The sequence below is a fragment of the Anoplophora glabripennis genome, unplaced genomic scaffold (assembly GCF_000390285.2).
Source record: "Anoplophora glabripennis isolate ALB-LARVAE unplaced genomic scaffold, Agla_2.0 scaffold1050, whole genome shotgun sequence".
Taxonomy (NCBI): Eukaryota; Metazoa; Arthropoda; class Insecta; order Coleoptera; family Cerambycidae; genus Anoplophora; species Anoplophora glabripennis.
Window position 1 is genome coordinate 82319 of NW_019417126.1, and position 17629 is coordinate 99947.

Consider the following 17629-nt stretch of genomic DNA (forward strand, 5'->3'; position numbering starts at 1 on the left):
ATGTAAAACCACACTGTTTACCAATAAATTCATGAATTAATTGATGAAGAACTTCGTCAATTTATTCATCAATAAATTGTCAATGTAAAACAGCTATTAGTCATTCGACATGCTCTTAGACCCTGTAACTCGCTATATTGAGTAGGAAAGGGGCTATTTTGAATAAAATAAATCGGTCTTGCCAAAAATTGTTCTGATTTTTAAAAAAGTCCAGTTTACTTAACGTACCTTATATATCGGTCATCAAGTCATATTGTCTAAATAACAAAGTCTCTATGCTATAAAGTATGTCAAACTGACACAAAATGAAATAGAACTTTATGTTTATGTAACATTATTAATTGTTTATTTTGATAAGTTGTTGTATTTTATTTCAAGGAAAATTTCGTAGTAGTAACAATAACCGTCATTTTATACGTAATATTTGACGATATATACAGGCTTGTTTTCTGCCACTAACCTTAATCAGTTTTTTTAAATGGATAAGTATGTATTTCTTCTATTATTGAATGTATGTCACAAAATTGTTAATTAAAATTTCTAATTCTCATTTATTTAATAAAAGGTTGCTTGTTATTGAAATTTTACACGTGAGAACTACCATGCAATTATGTGTTGTAGTTTTATTACTGCGAATTTAAATCACACATTTAAGTTTATGTTACATGCTTTACAAACTATTTCCATTTTAACTATTACATTTTCATGTTAATAATGTAATAATCTTTTAGTTAATGGCGTCTGCTAATAGAATTTATAAATTTTATATACAATATTTCTCGTCGTCGAAATTAAGTCGATCTTAATCATTGGTCGATCTTAATCATTGGACCGAATAATTTCTGTTTGTTAAAATCGACGTCTTCAAAACTTTCTATTCACTTCCAAACTATTACTATTTTTATAGTTCAATCTTCATTCTCTCTAAGCAATGTATCGAAATTTAACATGAATTTGCGAATTTTTGTTTGCAGAAAAAATCATTAATCTAATTAAATTAATAAGTAGGCACAAACCTACTTATCACATTCCTATATGATTAATAGTCGTACTACACATACCTACATATTACGCATTCGTCTGTTTTGTTTACATTTGTGTAATCATTATCAATTAAACTTTTAATATAATGGTAATTTTATGCGAATAAACATTATTACAAATTGTTTACAGGTGTAGGAATTTTCATTGAATACATTAAAAAATTAGGCTATATAAACAAACTAATCAGGTAGTTTGTTAGTTATAGTAATAGCTAAACAAAGATTACGATTAGTTTTGTTTACGATTGTTTGAGTTGGACACAAACATGTTTTTTGTTTTGTTTTGAGAATTACACTACCTGTAATTGTAACTTTATTGGACCATAATCATTTGAGAGGTATGTATGTACCTATACTATTAAAAGAAATTAAAGAAAATTAGTTCAAAATGAATACCTACAGTAAAATGATGTAGTTATACAAAATTGAAAAAGTTAAGAAGCCCGTACTATTTTCTCTATGGAAACTAACGAAAAAAATTGGGAGGTGGAAGCAAGCACGCCCTGTTGTTACGTCCCTGACTTATGCATAAATGAACTTTACATACGTTCTGAGAATATCAAAATATTTTATAATGTAGATTTCGTTGCTATGAATCACGCTAGCGTTAATGAAAATTTATTACTGTTATCATAAAGCAAATGCTAAACATTATATGACCTACTTTTTAGCCTGATATTAAAAATCACCTAATACCTATTTAAGTTATTATTTAATAAAATAGTCAAATACTTACCTAACCATTAAAATTAATAACTGAATAAATGACAATAATTATGATGTTAATACATATAATGATAATTTTGTAATTTTACATATAAATTTTTGTTTAACTTAGGTACAAAAACAGAAAAGTTACAGATACATACTTGGACCAGCCTCTAATTTGGTTTATTTAAAAAATTGTCAAACCACAGTATGTGGTCATTTGGGCTTTTTAACAAAATTGATTTTTTAACCCTAATCCCTAACTAATTAGGTGTGCGTGTAATAAAACCAACTTACGTCTTATATGTAAGTATTCCTTTAAATTCTAGGTAATATCACAAAATAACGTAGCACAGCACCAAATTTATAATATAAATAATTAATAAATAATTTCGCGCGTATGCTCCAGACACACTCGCGGACTGGTCGGTACGAATTTGCGCTTGGCATTTATGTGCTACGGGATGTGGCCCTATGTCAGACCACGCGCTTCAACCAATAGGCTCTCGGCGTGGCTTACTCGTGGCTCGTGAATGCCACTGAAATTTTCTTAGCTGGTCGTGGTCGGTCGATAAAGAGCATCTCTTGTTGTAGTTCAGGGAGACATTACCTAGACTCATAAAACAAAGTAACGCCGGTGGGCCGTCGACCTTGCAGAATTTTATACACTATCTTTTGCATTTGTTATTGTTAACTGTTCGACTGCAAACCATGTGGGATCCACGCCGATGGTTTACACGCGGTGTCGTGTGATATGAATATTTTTTAAATTTATTTGCAACTAGGGTTGTTGACCAAATTTCATGATAGACTGCTGTCACTACTCACTAGTATCACTTTTGTTTAAAAAACAGGAAACAGGGCACCAGGATTTGACAAACAATTTGGACATTTTCTTCTTCAAAATTATGCAATAGGATCGCTACTAGCTTCTTGTTCAATTGTCCCTTATGACGTCAGACTAGTTTTTAAGTAACGCAAAAATTCATAAATGATTTCTACCACTAATTTGTCATATATTTAAAATTTTACTGTACAAGCAGGTTCTTTTATATAAAATCTTTGTATCAACAACAATTTGTATAGGGTTTGTTTTTATAGTCAACAACCCTAATCCATTTTTTTAATCCCTATATCTATAAAATGTAGGTATAAAAATCATTTTCCACAGTCCATAGTTTTGTTTTCGGTATGTGCGTTTTTTCTTGGAGTGATTATACTTCCGCAGAGGCTGCTTGGGTTTTGCACTCAAATCACAAAAGTACTAAATCGGAAAATTTTTATCATTTTTGTATTTTTTATGACCTGTACGTACTCGCACCCTTTGGCAAATTTTCTATGAACGCCCATGAATTCTTGGAATATCTACAGTTGTAGGTATATTCACATTGGGCGAGTACGTTTATAAAGAAAATATAGATAAAAAATTAGGTGTAAACTTGAAATAATCCAAAATATGTAGGTACTTGAATCATTTCAGGAAATGGTTTAGATAACGAAAACAGATAAAAAAATTTATGTACAGGGAGCGGCAAATTTGATGCTTTTAGTGTTTTATTTTTATTTGAGCTCGAGTTTCGAGAAAAGTTGAATGAAGAAAACTTCATCTCGACGTCTAGATTCGTTTAAGGGATACAGGGTGTTTTTAAATTTTGGTAGTTTCCTTTGATGCTCTGTAACTTTTCTGTTTGTGAAACTTTTTTATTTTTGTAGGAAGGATTTCCTGTAAATTTTTTACGTAGATTCTAGTGGCATACGAGGAATTTTTCCATAATTTTCGTTTTTTTACTTATAAAACAACTTGTTTTTATACATTTTCCAATGTTTGAAACCTGCATATATATGCGGTGAAATATTATAATATTTCATTTCAATTATAGTCCACGGGCCCAGACACTTTTTTGTATTAATAACAAGCTGAATTTTGGGGAACAGCTTCGTTTTGACGAGACGCCCAACTTTTCCCTCTAAGAAAATTCTCGAAAATGGTAGCTAATAAAGGGCGGGAGCGTCAAACATGTCGATTTGGTGTTAAGCAAACTACTCTTATCGAGCCAGGTCAAGCCAAACCGATGAATTTTTGATATTGAATAATGAATATTTTATTATAATATATTTTAAATTTTTGGCCTAATAACTTAAAGAGCAGAGTAATTTTCACACTCAATTTACTCGAAAACCATTTGAAATATCCATTTGGACAAAGATAATATTTTTTACGTAAAATTGTTAAGATTTTATAAATCTGTAGAGAAAATTGTAAAGAAATTGAAATATTCTATTCCATTGTAGTCGAAGAAAACGGTTAGAAGGACCTTCATGCACATTTGATCATATTTCGCTTCTTCTTCTTAGTCTTCCTGAAAACATTTGTATCATTGACATGCTTGTGTCTGTGACATAGTATCGTCGCCAAAGGCATTCCTTAACATGTTGAACCTTTCGCTGCACTTAATTCCATTTTTAACACCAAATTTCAGACACTAGCATTGCGAGATTCGTAACAGGGTGGGTATATGGAGCTTGTCCAGACACAATGTGTCACTCACTCACTCACTTTTTCATGTCATGAAGAACGGAGTGAGGAAAAGGAAGTAAGATTGTTACGTTTGTTACTAGTTTTCCCACTGTGTGAAACCTATTCTCTTTATATTTAAATGTTTTACTAACTTTTCCACACTGTGAAATTGACGTTGTTTAGAATGAATTTTTTCTGGTTATATTATGTACTTGTAGTATGTAACTATAAAAGATGTAAAATTTAGAAGTATTGCCAAAAAGGTAAGTAAATATTAAATTGAGCAAGGTCTATTAAATATACAGAAAAGATTTATGTTTCGTTTATACAGAAATGAAAAATATAAATTTATGTCTACTTCCAGCGCTACGTTCTTTATATGTATTTAACTACTTAATACTAAATAATTTATATATTTATTATTTTTTATAATTACAATAATTACATACAGCATAAATGGTCATTTAGACTACAGTAAAGTGATTTATGAATAACTGTCACTTTGAAGTTATTGCTGTTTTTATAAGCCACATTTTGTTTTGTTGACATTTTACCAATTTTATTTATAATTGCAGGTAGATATGGAAAAAATTTGAACAATACTTCCAGATGTGATCAAAAAGATTAAATAGGATGTTTTCAAAATAAGTAACAGAAATGGTACCGGTGAATCTACAGTTAAAAAGAACACGTGTTACATAAAAATGACCTTAGTAAAATGTTCACATACTATGTAATTTGAAATCCAAAAAAGGTATAGGTACCTAATAGTCAAAGTACCCCGCACAAACCTTATGGACAATGGCTTTCGGTCAAAATGGCTGAAATTGAAATATGATATAGCTCTCACCTTCCTGAGCAAAACTTGGCATGGGCCAAAAGCGATCCTATGAGTAGGTTTAAAGATATAGAGCTTTGAAGCTAACGATTTCATAGCACGGTGCTGAATATAAGTGCAGGATAGGTGTATGTATATCTCCCTTTCTATACGTGGTGAGTCAGTTTTTTGTAGACAAACTTTAACAGAAGTTAGAACACATGTTTTTAAAAAGAAAAGTTCCCATAAACATATGTCGTAGAAGGCTTCGTTTCCGAGATACATGGTGTTGAATATAATTTTTTTTTCTCGAATTTTCATTATAACATAAACGAATGCTTAGATTTTTTTCATGTTTGGGGGATAATGCCTATTAATTAAGGGGCATAAAACAAGCGATAAGAATGTTCAAAAACTTGCACAATGGCAGAGTGGAGGGGGTGCTCAACCCCTTTCTTAAACAGAACTTCTACGCCAATGACTATTTTAAAAAAGAACTGTTATTTTCATTATCTACATACAGTTTAACAAAAATAATGTCCCTTCTTCTGTTTCGAAATTCCTGTGCGTTTCCGAGTTATTTTGATTTTTAGTGTTTGATGTGGTATTAAATTAATTTATTGCTTATCATTTATCGGCTAAATATTTAATTCTTTCAACAAAACCTACCGAAATATGGTTTGTTAAGGATTCTAAAAAGCCGAAATCTCTTATTCTTTATCTCTTTCCAATATAGTCAAAATAAATGTTTGTTATATCAAGCCATACTCAAATACAAGACTTTTATAAGTTGAAATCTGTTCAATACAATAATTTTAACAATCCTTATTTATTATGTGCTGCGTAAATACTAATGTACTGCAACTAAATTACAAAAAAAAAACATTGAATGAACATTGATGTTAATGTTTATGGAGAATTTTTTTGAATTTATAACAATATTTAATTAACAACTTCTTAAAACTTTTTGGCAACTGCACAATAATGTATTGTATATATGTATGTATGTAATGTAACAGATTTCAACTTATAAAAGTCTTGTATTTGAGTATAGCTTGATATAACAAATATTTGTTTTGACTACATTGGAAAGAGATAAAGAATAAGAGATTTCGGCTTTTTAAAATCCTTAACAAACCATATTTAGGTAGGTTTCGTTGAAAGAATTGAATATTTAGCCGATAATTGATAATAAATAAATTACTTAATTTAGTACCACAACAAACACTAAAAATCAAAATAACTCGGAAACGCACAGAAATTTCGAGACAGAAGAATTTGTTAAACTATATGTAGATAATGAAAATAACAATTTTTAAAAAAAAATAGTCATTAGCGTAGAAGTTCTGTTTAAGAAAGGGGTTGAGCACCCCCTCCACTCCGCCACTGTGCAAGTTTTTGAACATTTTTTTATGCCCCTTAATTAATAGGCATTATCTCCCAAACACGAAAAAAATCTAAGCATTCGTTTATAAGTGATAATGAATATTCGAGAAAAAAAATTTATATTCAACACCCCGTATTTCGGAAACGAAGCCTTCTACGACATATGTTTATAGGAACTCATAGGATCGCTTTGGGCCCATGACAACTTTTACACAATTGTTTTACTAAATCATGTACAATTAAAAAAAAAACCATTTACATAAAAATTAAATTCATCTTTTGTGACTTGCGGGTGCTTCCTTGGATTTGCTACTCAATAATTTTATTTTATTTACGATAACTTGGAAATAATTGTGGTAAATAATTTTACTATAATCTAATATAGTATACAATTAGATCTATGAATTTTACTAATTATGAACATGTTGACATGCTGCAAATATTTTTAATTGGTTAATGTGCCTACTTGAATAATAAAATTTTTTTATTGGAAAATAATTTTAGTTTTTAGTGCAAAATACAATTTCAAATTCATCTAAACATTACTTTATATAAAAAATTAGAGGGGGTACGTAACACTTAATACATGCACTCACGGGCGCTCTTTGGGGGAGGAGGTAGTGACTTAAATAAAGACACAGTAAAATAGGTACATTTTGTACTTTTATACTTAAACGATCTCTGTACTGTGACACTTGTGGTAACACCAAATCGTTGTTCTCTGGCATAACTAAAGTTGAATAGTATGTCGTCTTAATACTTAGATACCTAGAAAATTCTGGTATTTTAATTTTGCCCCCCTTGAATTCCGTGTTAACGGCGACCATGCTTATAAGTTTTCTATAATGCTTGTTTCTTTCTAATAACAGTAATAATGTAGTTAGCTAAGTTCTAATTTAAAGAAGCGCAACTTTTTTATGCATGTACTCATTACTGCGTAATTTTTAATTAATTTATAATGTTAATCATGTGAACAAGCACTTTTAAATGTACTCAAGGTTGCTCTTGTAATTTTGATTGCTTTCAAACGTCACCATACCAACATAAGTAACAATTTAAAGCTGATATTTAAAATTGACATTGGGCGCAACGTTACAGCGTGCGAAAAATGGGGAAGTGTTTTCTTCGTCTAAATTTAAGAATGTTTTCTTTTCAGAATTTTCACCGATCTTTCGAAAAATTGTCGAAAATAAAAACATTCTAGAATCTTCAAACTCGCACCCCTAAATGACCTTAGGACAGGCACTAACTATACTTATTTTCAGCCCTTCAACCCTTGAGAGATGCCCGTAATCACCGAAGACGCAGTTTTTTAACTCGCCAATTTTCAGAATTCAGACCGGACAACGCACTAGGTTGTCCGGCGGAACCCGCACTACCAGTGAACGAACGTCAACCCAGGAACCACGCAGTTTAATAACTAGCGTACGGATACCTGATCAGAGTATGTACTCCATCAAAATTTCTTGATTGTGTTGTACATATAAGCAATAATAATATTTCATAATAATTATTATAAAACCAATGCATAAATAATGCTCACAAATTCCTAAAAACACATTTCGAGGTATAATTCTCACAAAAATTACGATACTCAGCTCTTACGCTGCGATTCGTACAAAAGTTCCTAAAGCTTACCGTACTGGCGCTCTAAAGACGCCGTACACTATTGAGCTCAAGTGCCTTAACCAATACAAAACAGTGTTAATCAGGCACGAGAGTAGCAGACCTGACTGCTCACATAAACGTAGTGTAACCATATACCTACATGGTGCAGTTGAAGACCCGTTACTGATTCTCTAATAACATATTTTCCACAAATCCTCTATCATTTTTTATAATTCGATTTCAAGAAATTAATTTTGCTCTAACACAAACATTTTATTATATTTTTTTCATATTTATGTACATGAAGATTTGAATTGAAATTGAAACAGCTATTAGTATTTGTTGGCTTCCAATATACACTTGATTGCGTTGTTTTTACTTAAAACAACTAAAAAATGTAATGCCTTATTCTTTTCAGTTTTTAAAGTGAATTTAATCGATCGTCATTTACATAGTTTAAAAAATTAATTGAATCATCAAAATTATTCGGCCAAATTGCAAAAAAATCATCAAGCTCCACTAAAACATTAGTTTTTTTTTGTTTAAATTATTAATATAGTTGCTGTTGAAATATTCCGTAAATATATTACTTAATACCTATGTTTGTTATATAGTTTAATATTATCAACGACGAGTTACAGGATGTTTTAAAACATGTATCCGAAGAACACTATTTTAAGGGGTCTTTATTAGTGTCATTCACATAAAATTTTTATTAAATTATATTATGTACTTTAAAAGTTATTCAAGAAAAACCGAATTTTATAGGAACTTATCTTATTTTTCCATGTTCTATCTGCACCCCAGAGATTTCCCACATTTTCCCGGACACCCTGTATAAACGTTTAATTTTTAGATTTTATTTTGCATAGTTATTTGTTACTAAGTATTAAATGAGTGTAGCGGTGTAATCCAAGATGGGACAGTATCAGCAATTAGCAATATTGTCTGTGATGTTGGATATTTTTTGCATACCTAGGTTTATGGTGTCAAAAAAATACTGTTTGATTTTCAAGTGATGGGATTTTTTAGGAAAAATTGTTTTGAATATATCTGAAAATAAATTTACAAAGACGCAATCAGAACCAGCCTATCTTCGAAGTAAATTGGTTTTGTAAAATTTGTATTAAATGTGTCTCAATATATTTTTTAATTTTGGTCAATAACAAGTTAAATGTATATGTTGACTATAATATTAGAAAACTTTATCAGGTCATATTCGCAATTGTTTGCACAAATGATGAAATTCTCCATAATTCTCTCTACGTATATCTACAAATGGGATGTACACCATACGGTTTTACATTTAAGGAAGATGTCACCAGGAAACATATCATTTTCTAAAAGAAAAGCAATATAACTGCTCACGATAAAGACATGGTAGATAAAAATAAATAAAATTCATTTGCGATGAACAAAATATTTAAATTTTCTTATTTTTCTTCAATATTTCTATTTTTCTATTTTTCGCACGCTGTTTTTTATTATTTTATTTCCTTAACTTATTTATAATTTTATTTATTTATTATTTTTGTAATATATTCATATTTCCCATAAATTCGTATGTTCACTTTTCTACATTTTTCCTAATTTTCAAAGAAACCTTATGCACTATTTCGAACAGTAAAATGGGAGTTATTTATGGAAATGGAAGTTATTAATTATTTTCAAAAACCTATGAAATGAATGAAAACCTGAAATAAAAACTAAACTTTTATGCCTTATATCTCGGAAACAAAGTGTTTGTCTTATGTTCTAAGGATTTTTTTCTTTTTTGACATAAGGAATAACCTGTTAGTTTTTTTATTCTATTTATTCATCCATATTAAATGAAAATCTATATATCAAATGTGATTCTTATCTAATCAGTCTCAAAATTCTGACTACTGGTTTCTTTGTAAATAATGATTCACACATACTTGCAAATTCATCAAATATGTATTATGAGGATTAGAGTATAATCAACTGAATTTTTTTTTATAATTTTAATTAGGATAATTTTGTCGTCTGACTAATTGGACAAATTTTCCTAAAAAAGATTTGTTGTATCCATGGATAAGGTGGGAACTTCTTAAATCTTATCTATCTCCAATCCACACCTTGAAAACTATTGAAATTATTTCTTCTATTCTCTAACTTAAGTGAATAAATGAATGTTTTAATATAAAATATATTATTAACACTATTATTTACTATTTAAAAGCTTTATTTATGTGTAGTTTATTTTTTCCTTGTCTTGGTCCTAGAACAAATAATTCTATGCTACGGAGTTATACAAATGCAAAAGGATAGATGATAAACTGAGATTTCTATTAGATGATACAGAAAGTAGAACTTAAAAAACTACAGTACTGTTTTAATAGTACTGAATGGTCAACAGTTTTAACAACGCATCTTCTGATTTATTTCCATGATTGAGTAAACAGTTTTTACATAATTGGAAGAAAATCAGTAATATTAACGTAAAATATTCCAACATATTGAAAAAATTGAATATTATATAACAGGAAAAAAGGTAGATACTATTCAAAGTCCCTTTTTAGTCTTCAATAACTTCAGTTTTATTATACACGGTATTAAGAAGCTTTTCACTCGTTCATATGTCATTTTATTCTAAGAAACTGTTTTAATCTCAACAAGAAGTAGGGTACAGTCTCACAAGAATTTTAAATCAGTAAAAATATATTTTATTTGCCCTGCAAAAGTACAAACATATAACCAATCCGTATAGAACACGATTGTGTTCTGATTGACAATAAGCTGAAGAGCTGATGCATATAATTGACCAGGTACTCGTGTCCTGGTTAATAAACTGCGAATTACCAGGGTAGACATTCGCACACAGTCCTCGCTGATTCCGCAGAATTCCCAACATGGAACACCACTGGCTGGAAGCAAAAGGTACGGGCGAATTTTTAATGTCTGTGTCCTCTGTTGTCATCGTAGCTTTGATCATCTGTAGCAAGATGTTGCCTCTGATGGATGTCCAGCGTTTCTCAAGCTGAAAAATTTATACCTAGGTATACTGAATCTTTCTCTCTACCTATTAGTCCAGGAGAATTACACATTGGCATGGCTGTTGCTTGATGTAGTTTAGATATTAGTAAAAATCGGTCGAAAATAATATAAATAATGAAAATATAAGGTTGCGCCAAGAAAAAAAGTTGTGCTATTTGCAGAAAAAATTAAAAACTGCAAAAATACTCAAAAATCACCTGTTTTTTCTAACATTTTCCAATATAACTTCTTAAATATGCAGTTTACAGAAAAAACTATTACTGATGAAATTGTTTGTTATGAAATTTGCTATAAGACAGAATAGAACTGTTTTGATACTTGCGCATTTCATATTTTTGTTGTAGAAAGCCAAAACAGCGTAAGAAAGTGATGAAAATCGAGGTAATTTTGAAGCATTCAACTGACAGGTAAGAAATTGTCCAATTCTACTATAAATGTACATGTAAGTACTTTAAAGGATTACAAAACGAAATTCCAAAACACGATCAAAATCGGTCTGATAGTTTTGGTATGAGACAATTTGTTACTAAATATCAGCGCGAAATGTCGTTACTTCTTTGAGTCAGTACTGGGGTTAAAGTTAGGCATTTTAATTGGCGCTGATTTTTTTACACATACTTTAACTTTACTTTACTTTACTTTACTTTCACTATCATATAGAATCGTTATAATATTTATTTTATTTTTTTTAATAATTTTTTAAGCGATTTTAGAAATTCGAAAAATTTTTACTTTATAAACAAATACTTTCGTGAAGCGGTTTTGCGGGTTGGAATATATACCAAGGGATTAAAAAATAGTTCTCCGAAAGACGCTTAACTTGAAAAAAAGAACGTTCAAATCGGTCACATAAGTTCCGAGATATCAAGTGTCAAAGTCAACAAGCGTTAGCTGCAAAACTATGCATAATGTAACAACAACAAAAATTGAATTTGGTAGGTTTTTTAAGAACTTTTCGTATGTGCTTTTATAAATATTATCGCACGTGTGCTTTTTATATGAAAATTCAATGAATATCGTCAAACCGACCATTTGAGCCGCAAAACCGGGGGGAGGGATGAATGATAGAAATTGAAATCGCGCGTGCAAAAAGAACGTGCCCTCTTCGGCGTTCAATTACTCAGCTTCTACAGCTCCGATTTTGATGATTTTTTTTAAATCGATATAGCAAAATGAGAGGAATTCAATTATCAAGATTTCATTGGAATATTATAAAGCCTTATCAGCCTATTACGACTGCTTAAAATTTCACACATTTCATTGTTGTATATTCATGTAAATAATATCGATGGTAGATATTCTATTGATAATACGTATTAATTTTAATAACTACTTGGTAATAATGTTTAAAATCTTGAAATTTTTATGTAATAATGTAATTTATTTATTGTATACATAAATAATTATTATTTGATATTTATAAAACGTATCATCGCATTATTAAAAAAATATTCCGCTTTTTTATAGCATAGTTGCTGATTTCGCTCTCAAAAATTTCTTCCTTTAGTAAACATTTAAAAATTGCATTTTGCAATTCATTATACAGGCTGTCATGCGGTGAGGACCCATTAGAATATTTCGGAGACTACTTCGATTTGAATTTTGAAAATTTTTGATCTAGTGGTCTTGGAGGTTTTATTTAGAGTTTAAATAAAATAATGCCATTGTTGTAGTACTTCCGGTTATACATCTATCACATCACATCTATCCATATTACACCTCCCTATACCTATCTTTTAATTTTTCTGTTTTTGATGGATTTTGTGATAAATAAAATGATCCATTTTCTTGCGAGGATGGCTATGAAATTGCTGGCAAATTTAAAAAATCAAATTAACCAACCATAAGTCATTATTTGCTGTTAATTTAACAGTGGTACCTACTTACAATAATTAGTTAAACACTGATTTGAAAATAATGGACAACGATACTTATTCAAATGCTGATATTATAAGTGAAAACACCAATGATGTAAAAAAGTGAAAAACTTTAATAATATGATGACTATGAAAATATAATAACACATTTTGTAAACATAAATAAATAATTATTTGTATTTATATTTTTTTCTATATTATATGAATACAATAAATAATAAATTACATATTAAATAAAAATGTCAAGATTTTATTTAAACACTATTACCACGTAATTATTAAAACTAATACCTAGTAACAGTGGATTATGTACCTATATTCTACCATCGATATTATTATTTACATGAATATACAGTATAACAACAAAATGTGGAAAATTTTTAGTCGCAATAGACCGAAAAGGGCTTTATAATGTTTTAATGAAACCTTGGTAATTGAATTCCTCTCATTTTTCTATATCGATTTAAAAAAAAATCATCAAAATCGTAGCCACAGAAGCCGAGATACTGAACGCACGATTTCAATTTTTATAATGCATCCCCTCTTCTCGGCTTAACGATATTTATTGAATTTTCATATGTACAGGGTAGGAAAGTACCGATGGTCTATCTGAAGTTACGTGAGAGCAATAAAGTAAGCCATAGAAATCCATGCGATAGAGAAGGATGGTTATATAAAGGCGTCTCATAGACACCGCCCGTTTCGCCCTTCCACAAATAAGATCCACTTCTTATTCAAAGTCAAGTCAAAATCTATCTTGACTCCACTATAATTTTACTAAATTATTTTTAGCCAAATTTAACATACTATTTATGAAGTATCTAAATATTTATTTTATAATTGTAAATTGAGCTGGTAGTCAAAACGCTTTAGTTCCCGGCGAGCATTATTTGAATTCTTGTATCTATTATATACTATGTAATGCAGGCATATAAATTATTTATTGCTTATAATATTTAAATTAGAAATCTTCATTATTCGTGATCTACGTACCTAATTAACAGATCTTTGTTAGATAAAACAATTACATCTCTTGGATTCGATGGTTTTCAAATAAATTATACTTCTGCAAAAAATTAAGGGAGCAAAAAAATTTTTCGAATTATTAGTGATTTTTCAGAATGCTGTATCTCAGTTAAAAATGATCGTATGACGGTTTTAAAAAAAGCATTTTAAAGTGCCGAATGTCTAGTTTCCAGATTTCTTAGTTCAAAATTTTTAGGAGCGATAGTCATCGCGAAATTCTAAGAAATAAGACAAAAATTTTTTTTTCAATTTTTTGCGTTTTTTTTCTCGGTCCACGGGCTTGGAAAAATTTTTTACACAAAAATCATGATATGGACTTGATAGCCTGTTCATTCAGCTTTAATTTCTTTTTTTAATTTTTCTCTACCTACGAATACAAAAGCATCCTTTTGGCTTTAACCATCGATATCTCAGCAACTAATGATCAGACAGAAAATTGACGGGCAGTTTCGAAATCTCGAATAAATTCCTACAAGGCTATGTAGCGTTCTTGGAAGAAAAAAATTTTCTTTCATCCTCGACATTAACTTGAAAAAAGTGAAAAAAAGTGACTTTTTGACTTGTTTTGCTAAGTCGACCGCATCTTTGCTAATATCGATGGAGAGTCTAATGCTTGTACGAATTTTTACACCTCGATGTACCCCCAAAAGCTCCGTAAATTGGCAGATCGATCTATAGAACGGTTTTTCCGGACCGCTTAATCAAAATTTCAGAAAAATTTAAAGGAGCAAAATTTACATTTCTGAGCACCCTGTAACGTTCGTAAAAATGAAAAATTTGATTTTTTTTCAATTTTTTCACAATTGGGCATTTTTTGCTCATTGAATTTGAAAAAAAAAATAATTTTTGAAAAAAAAAAACTTTAATTTTTGAAAATTTTTTGAAAATTTACTCTTCTTTATTTTTTAACAACCCAAGATAAAAATATTGAGTCATTTCTGAAGCGATATACTGTTTCCGTACCGTAATTTTCTTCATTTTGAATTAACGAAATTGATTAAAAGTTGATACCCCCAAGATTGGTGTAGTCCTCGATCTGCGAAAAAATAGTGCGTATTATCCTAAACTTTCTTACGAAGCTAACAATGATTCTGAAAAATCACTAATAATTCGAAAAATTTTTTTGCTCCCTTAATTTTTTGCAGAAGTGTATTATATGAGGCCACGAAACGAGGACAGTCATTGGTTCACAGTGTACGCATGATTCATCAGGCGCCATTCATCATCAAGAGAATCGCTGTAGTAGACACCTGTTCAATTCCGTCATAATAAACTTGCTCGGAGGCCTTGTCCTCAACCTTAGTTAAGTTTGTTCATGTTATTTTTGTTAATTCATAAATTGTTATGCTGCCCCAGAAATTACTTATGTAGGGGAGGTTAAAGATGACTGATACATTTTTATAATAAAAAATCATGCGACTCAAATTATTTGGATGCGTATAATTTAATTTAAAAAATATATACAGTGTGTCCGGGAAAATGTGGAAAGTCTCTCGGGTGCGGGTAGAACATGAAAAAATAAGATGACAAGTTCCTATAAAATTTTTTCGTACAAGCTCTCCCTACGGAGATATGTGTCCCTGAAGGACGCCGCTGGACATCGGTTTTTCTTGAATAACTTTTAAAGTACTTAATATAATTTAATAAAAATTGTATGTGATAAGGATGTTCCACTAGTAAGGACCTCTTAAAATAGTGTCCTTGAAACATACATATTTAGCTTTTTTAGTTTACCAGGGGCGGGCTAAGTTTTACAACTTAATGCCTTAACACCCTGTATGATAAAGACTTTAAAATAATAAATCTAGGTAGCTTCAACCTTAGACTAAAAAAAGATATTCTTGTTTATTGTCGATAAGATGGACCGTTTACGAGATAAAGAATAATAAACGAATTCATGTTTTATTTTTAATAAAAAGGGTCATGATTTCTATTTTTTTTTCTCGACAACAAACTGACATCGCTAACACATTGATCCTTTACTTCGTTATTAATTTACCGATTTTTGGATTTCGTGGTGAATTTAATTGGGAATTAATTCGAAATATGGATTACACGTTTATTGAGTATGCAGATATGCATCTCATGTATGGTCTTGCGTCTTGCAATGCTTTACAAGCCAGAGGGTTATATCACGACAGATTTCCTAACCGTGCTCTGCCAAACCAGAAGGCATTTCAACGAATTGACCAACGTCTAAGGGAGAATAGTGGACGATTTCAGTTAATAAGGTAATACATATCATTGACTTTTTTCATATTTGTAGGAAAATTTGGAAAAAAATAGTACTGATGCTGGTTTGAGAAAAACCGTACGTACGCCGCAATTAGAGGAACATATTTTAATAGCTGTAGAAGACACTCCATCAACGAGCACTCGAGAATTATCAGCACAGTTTAATACATCGAAAACAATAGTACATGAAGTTTGTCAAGAACAGCTGCTATATCCATACCATTTGCAAAAAAATACATGAACTGATTCCTGAAGATTTTCCTCGTCGAATGCAGTTTGCAAACTGGCTATTGAATCAGCAACGAAATAATGTAAACTTCATTAACACTATTCTTTTCACGGATGAAGCAAGGTTTTCCAAAACTATTGTTCCAATCAATTAACATCTAGGCAGGAATTATTGGCAATTTTTTTATTGGGCCATTCATATTGCCGGAACGATTGAATGGGCAACTTTATTTGGAGTTTCTTCAGAACCCTTTTCAAGATCCTCGATCTCCCTACCTAACGCCTGTGAATTTTTACCTGTGGGGACACCTCAAACAATTGGTGTATTCTACTCCGATCGACACTAGGGAAGAACTTCTACAGAGAATCTCGTTTAAGGTAAGGTAAAGTAAAAAATATTTATTGTGCATAGTTATAATGGCAATATACAACCTATACACAAAAGGACTAGACACAGATAACTAATAATTAGCCTACCCCTCAGAAAGTCAATTAACATATACATATTAAAAGCAATATGATTATAAAGTGTTATTAAAACAGTGTAAAAAACAATATAACTTATAAATATACATACACAACACTCATACATGCTTGTACAAATACGTAGTACCTATAGTCAGACTCACACTCATACACACACGCATATTATATTAATACAAGTCAAAAATTAAAAAACTAAAAAACAGCAGCATTTGTGGAGTTATCGTTTTCCATGACCAACTCATGAATGCGTTTCTTAATCAGAGGCACATTACGGAGTGATAATTCTTGAGGCACCAGTACATTATTTAATACCATAGCTGCTAAATAGGTAAATGAACATCTAAAATACTCGATGACGCATTATTTGCAAATCATATAAATTACGAAGCTGACGATTATGTACATCATGTCGCCAAACCAACTTCTCATAAAGATGGTCAGGAGTTGTATTACACAGTATATTATTTACAGAAACACAAAAATAAACATAGCGTCTTTCACAGAGTCTTAATTTACCAAACTGTCTAATAAAGGGAGTAACATGGTGATGAAAGGGTATATATGTGACAAAACGCATCCACCAATTTTGAATTTTTTGCAGTTTAAATTTATCAGCATTTGTAAGTAAAGGACCATAAACATAATCACAGTAATTTAGATGAGACAAAACTAAGGATTC

At 30.4% G+C, this 17629-nt stretch overlaps 1 protein-coding gene across 1 annotated transcript in view; it reads right to left on the reverse strand.

Moving 5' to 3' along the window:
* Positions 1–2159, reverse strand: part of LOC108915676 (fatty acid synthase) — a 28636-nt gene extending 26477 nt beyond the window's left edge. The window contains exon 1 of the mRNA XM_018721774.2: positions 2049–2159. The gene's annotated coding sequence lies outside the window, so the exon portion shown is untranslated. The remainder of the gene's footprint in view (positions 1–2048) is intronic.
* Positions 2160–17629: the final 15470 nt, after the last annotated feature.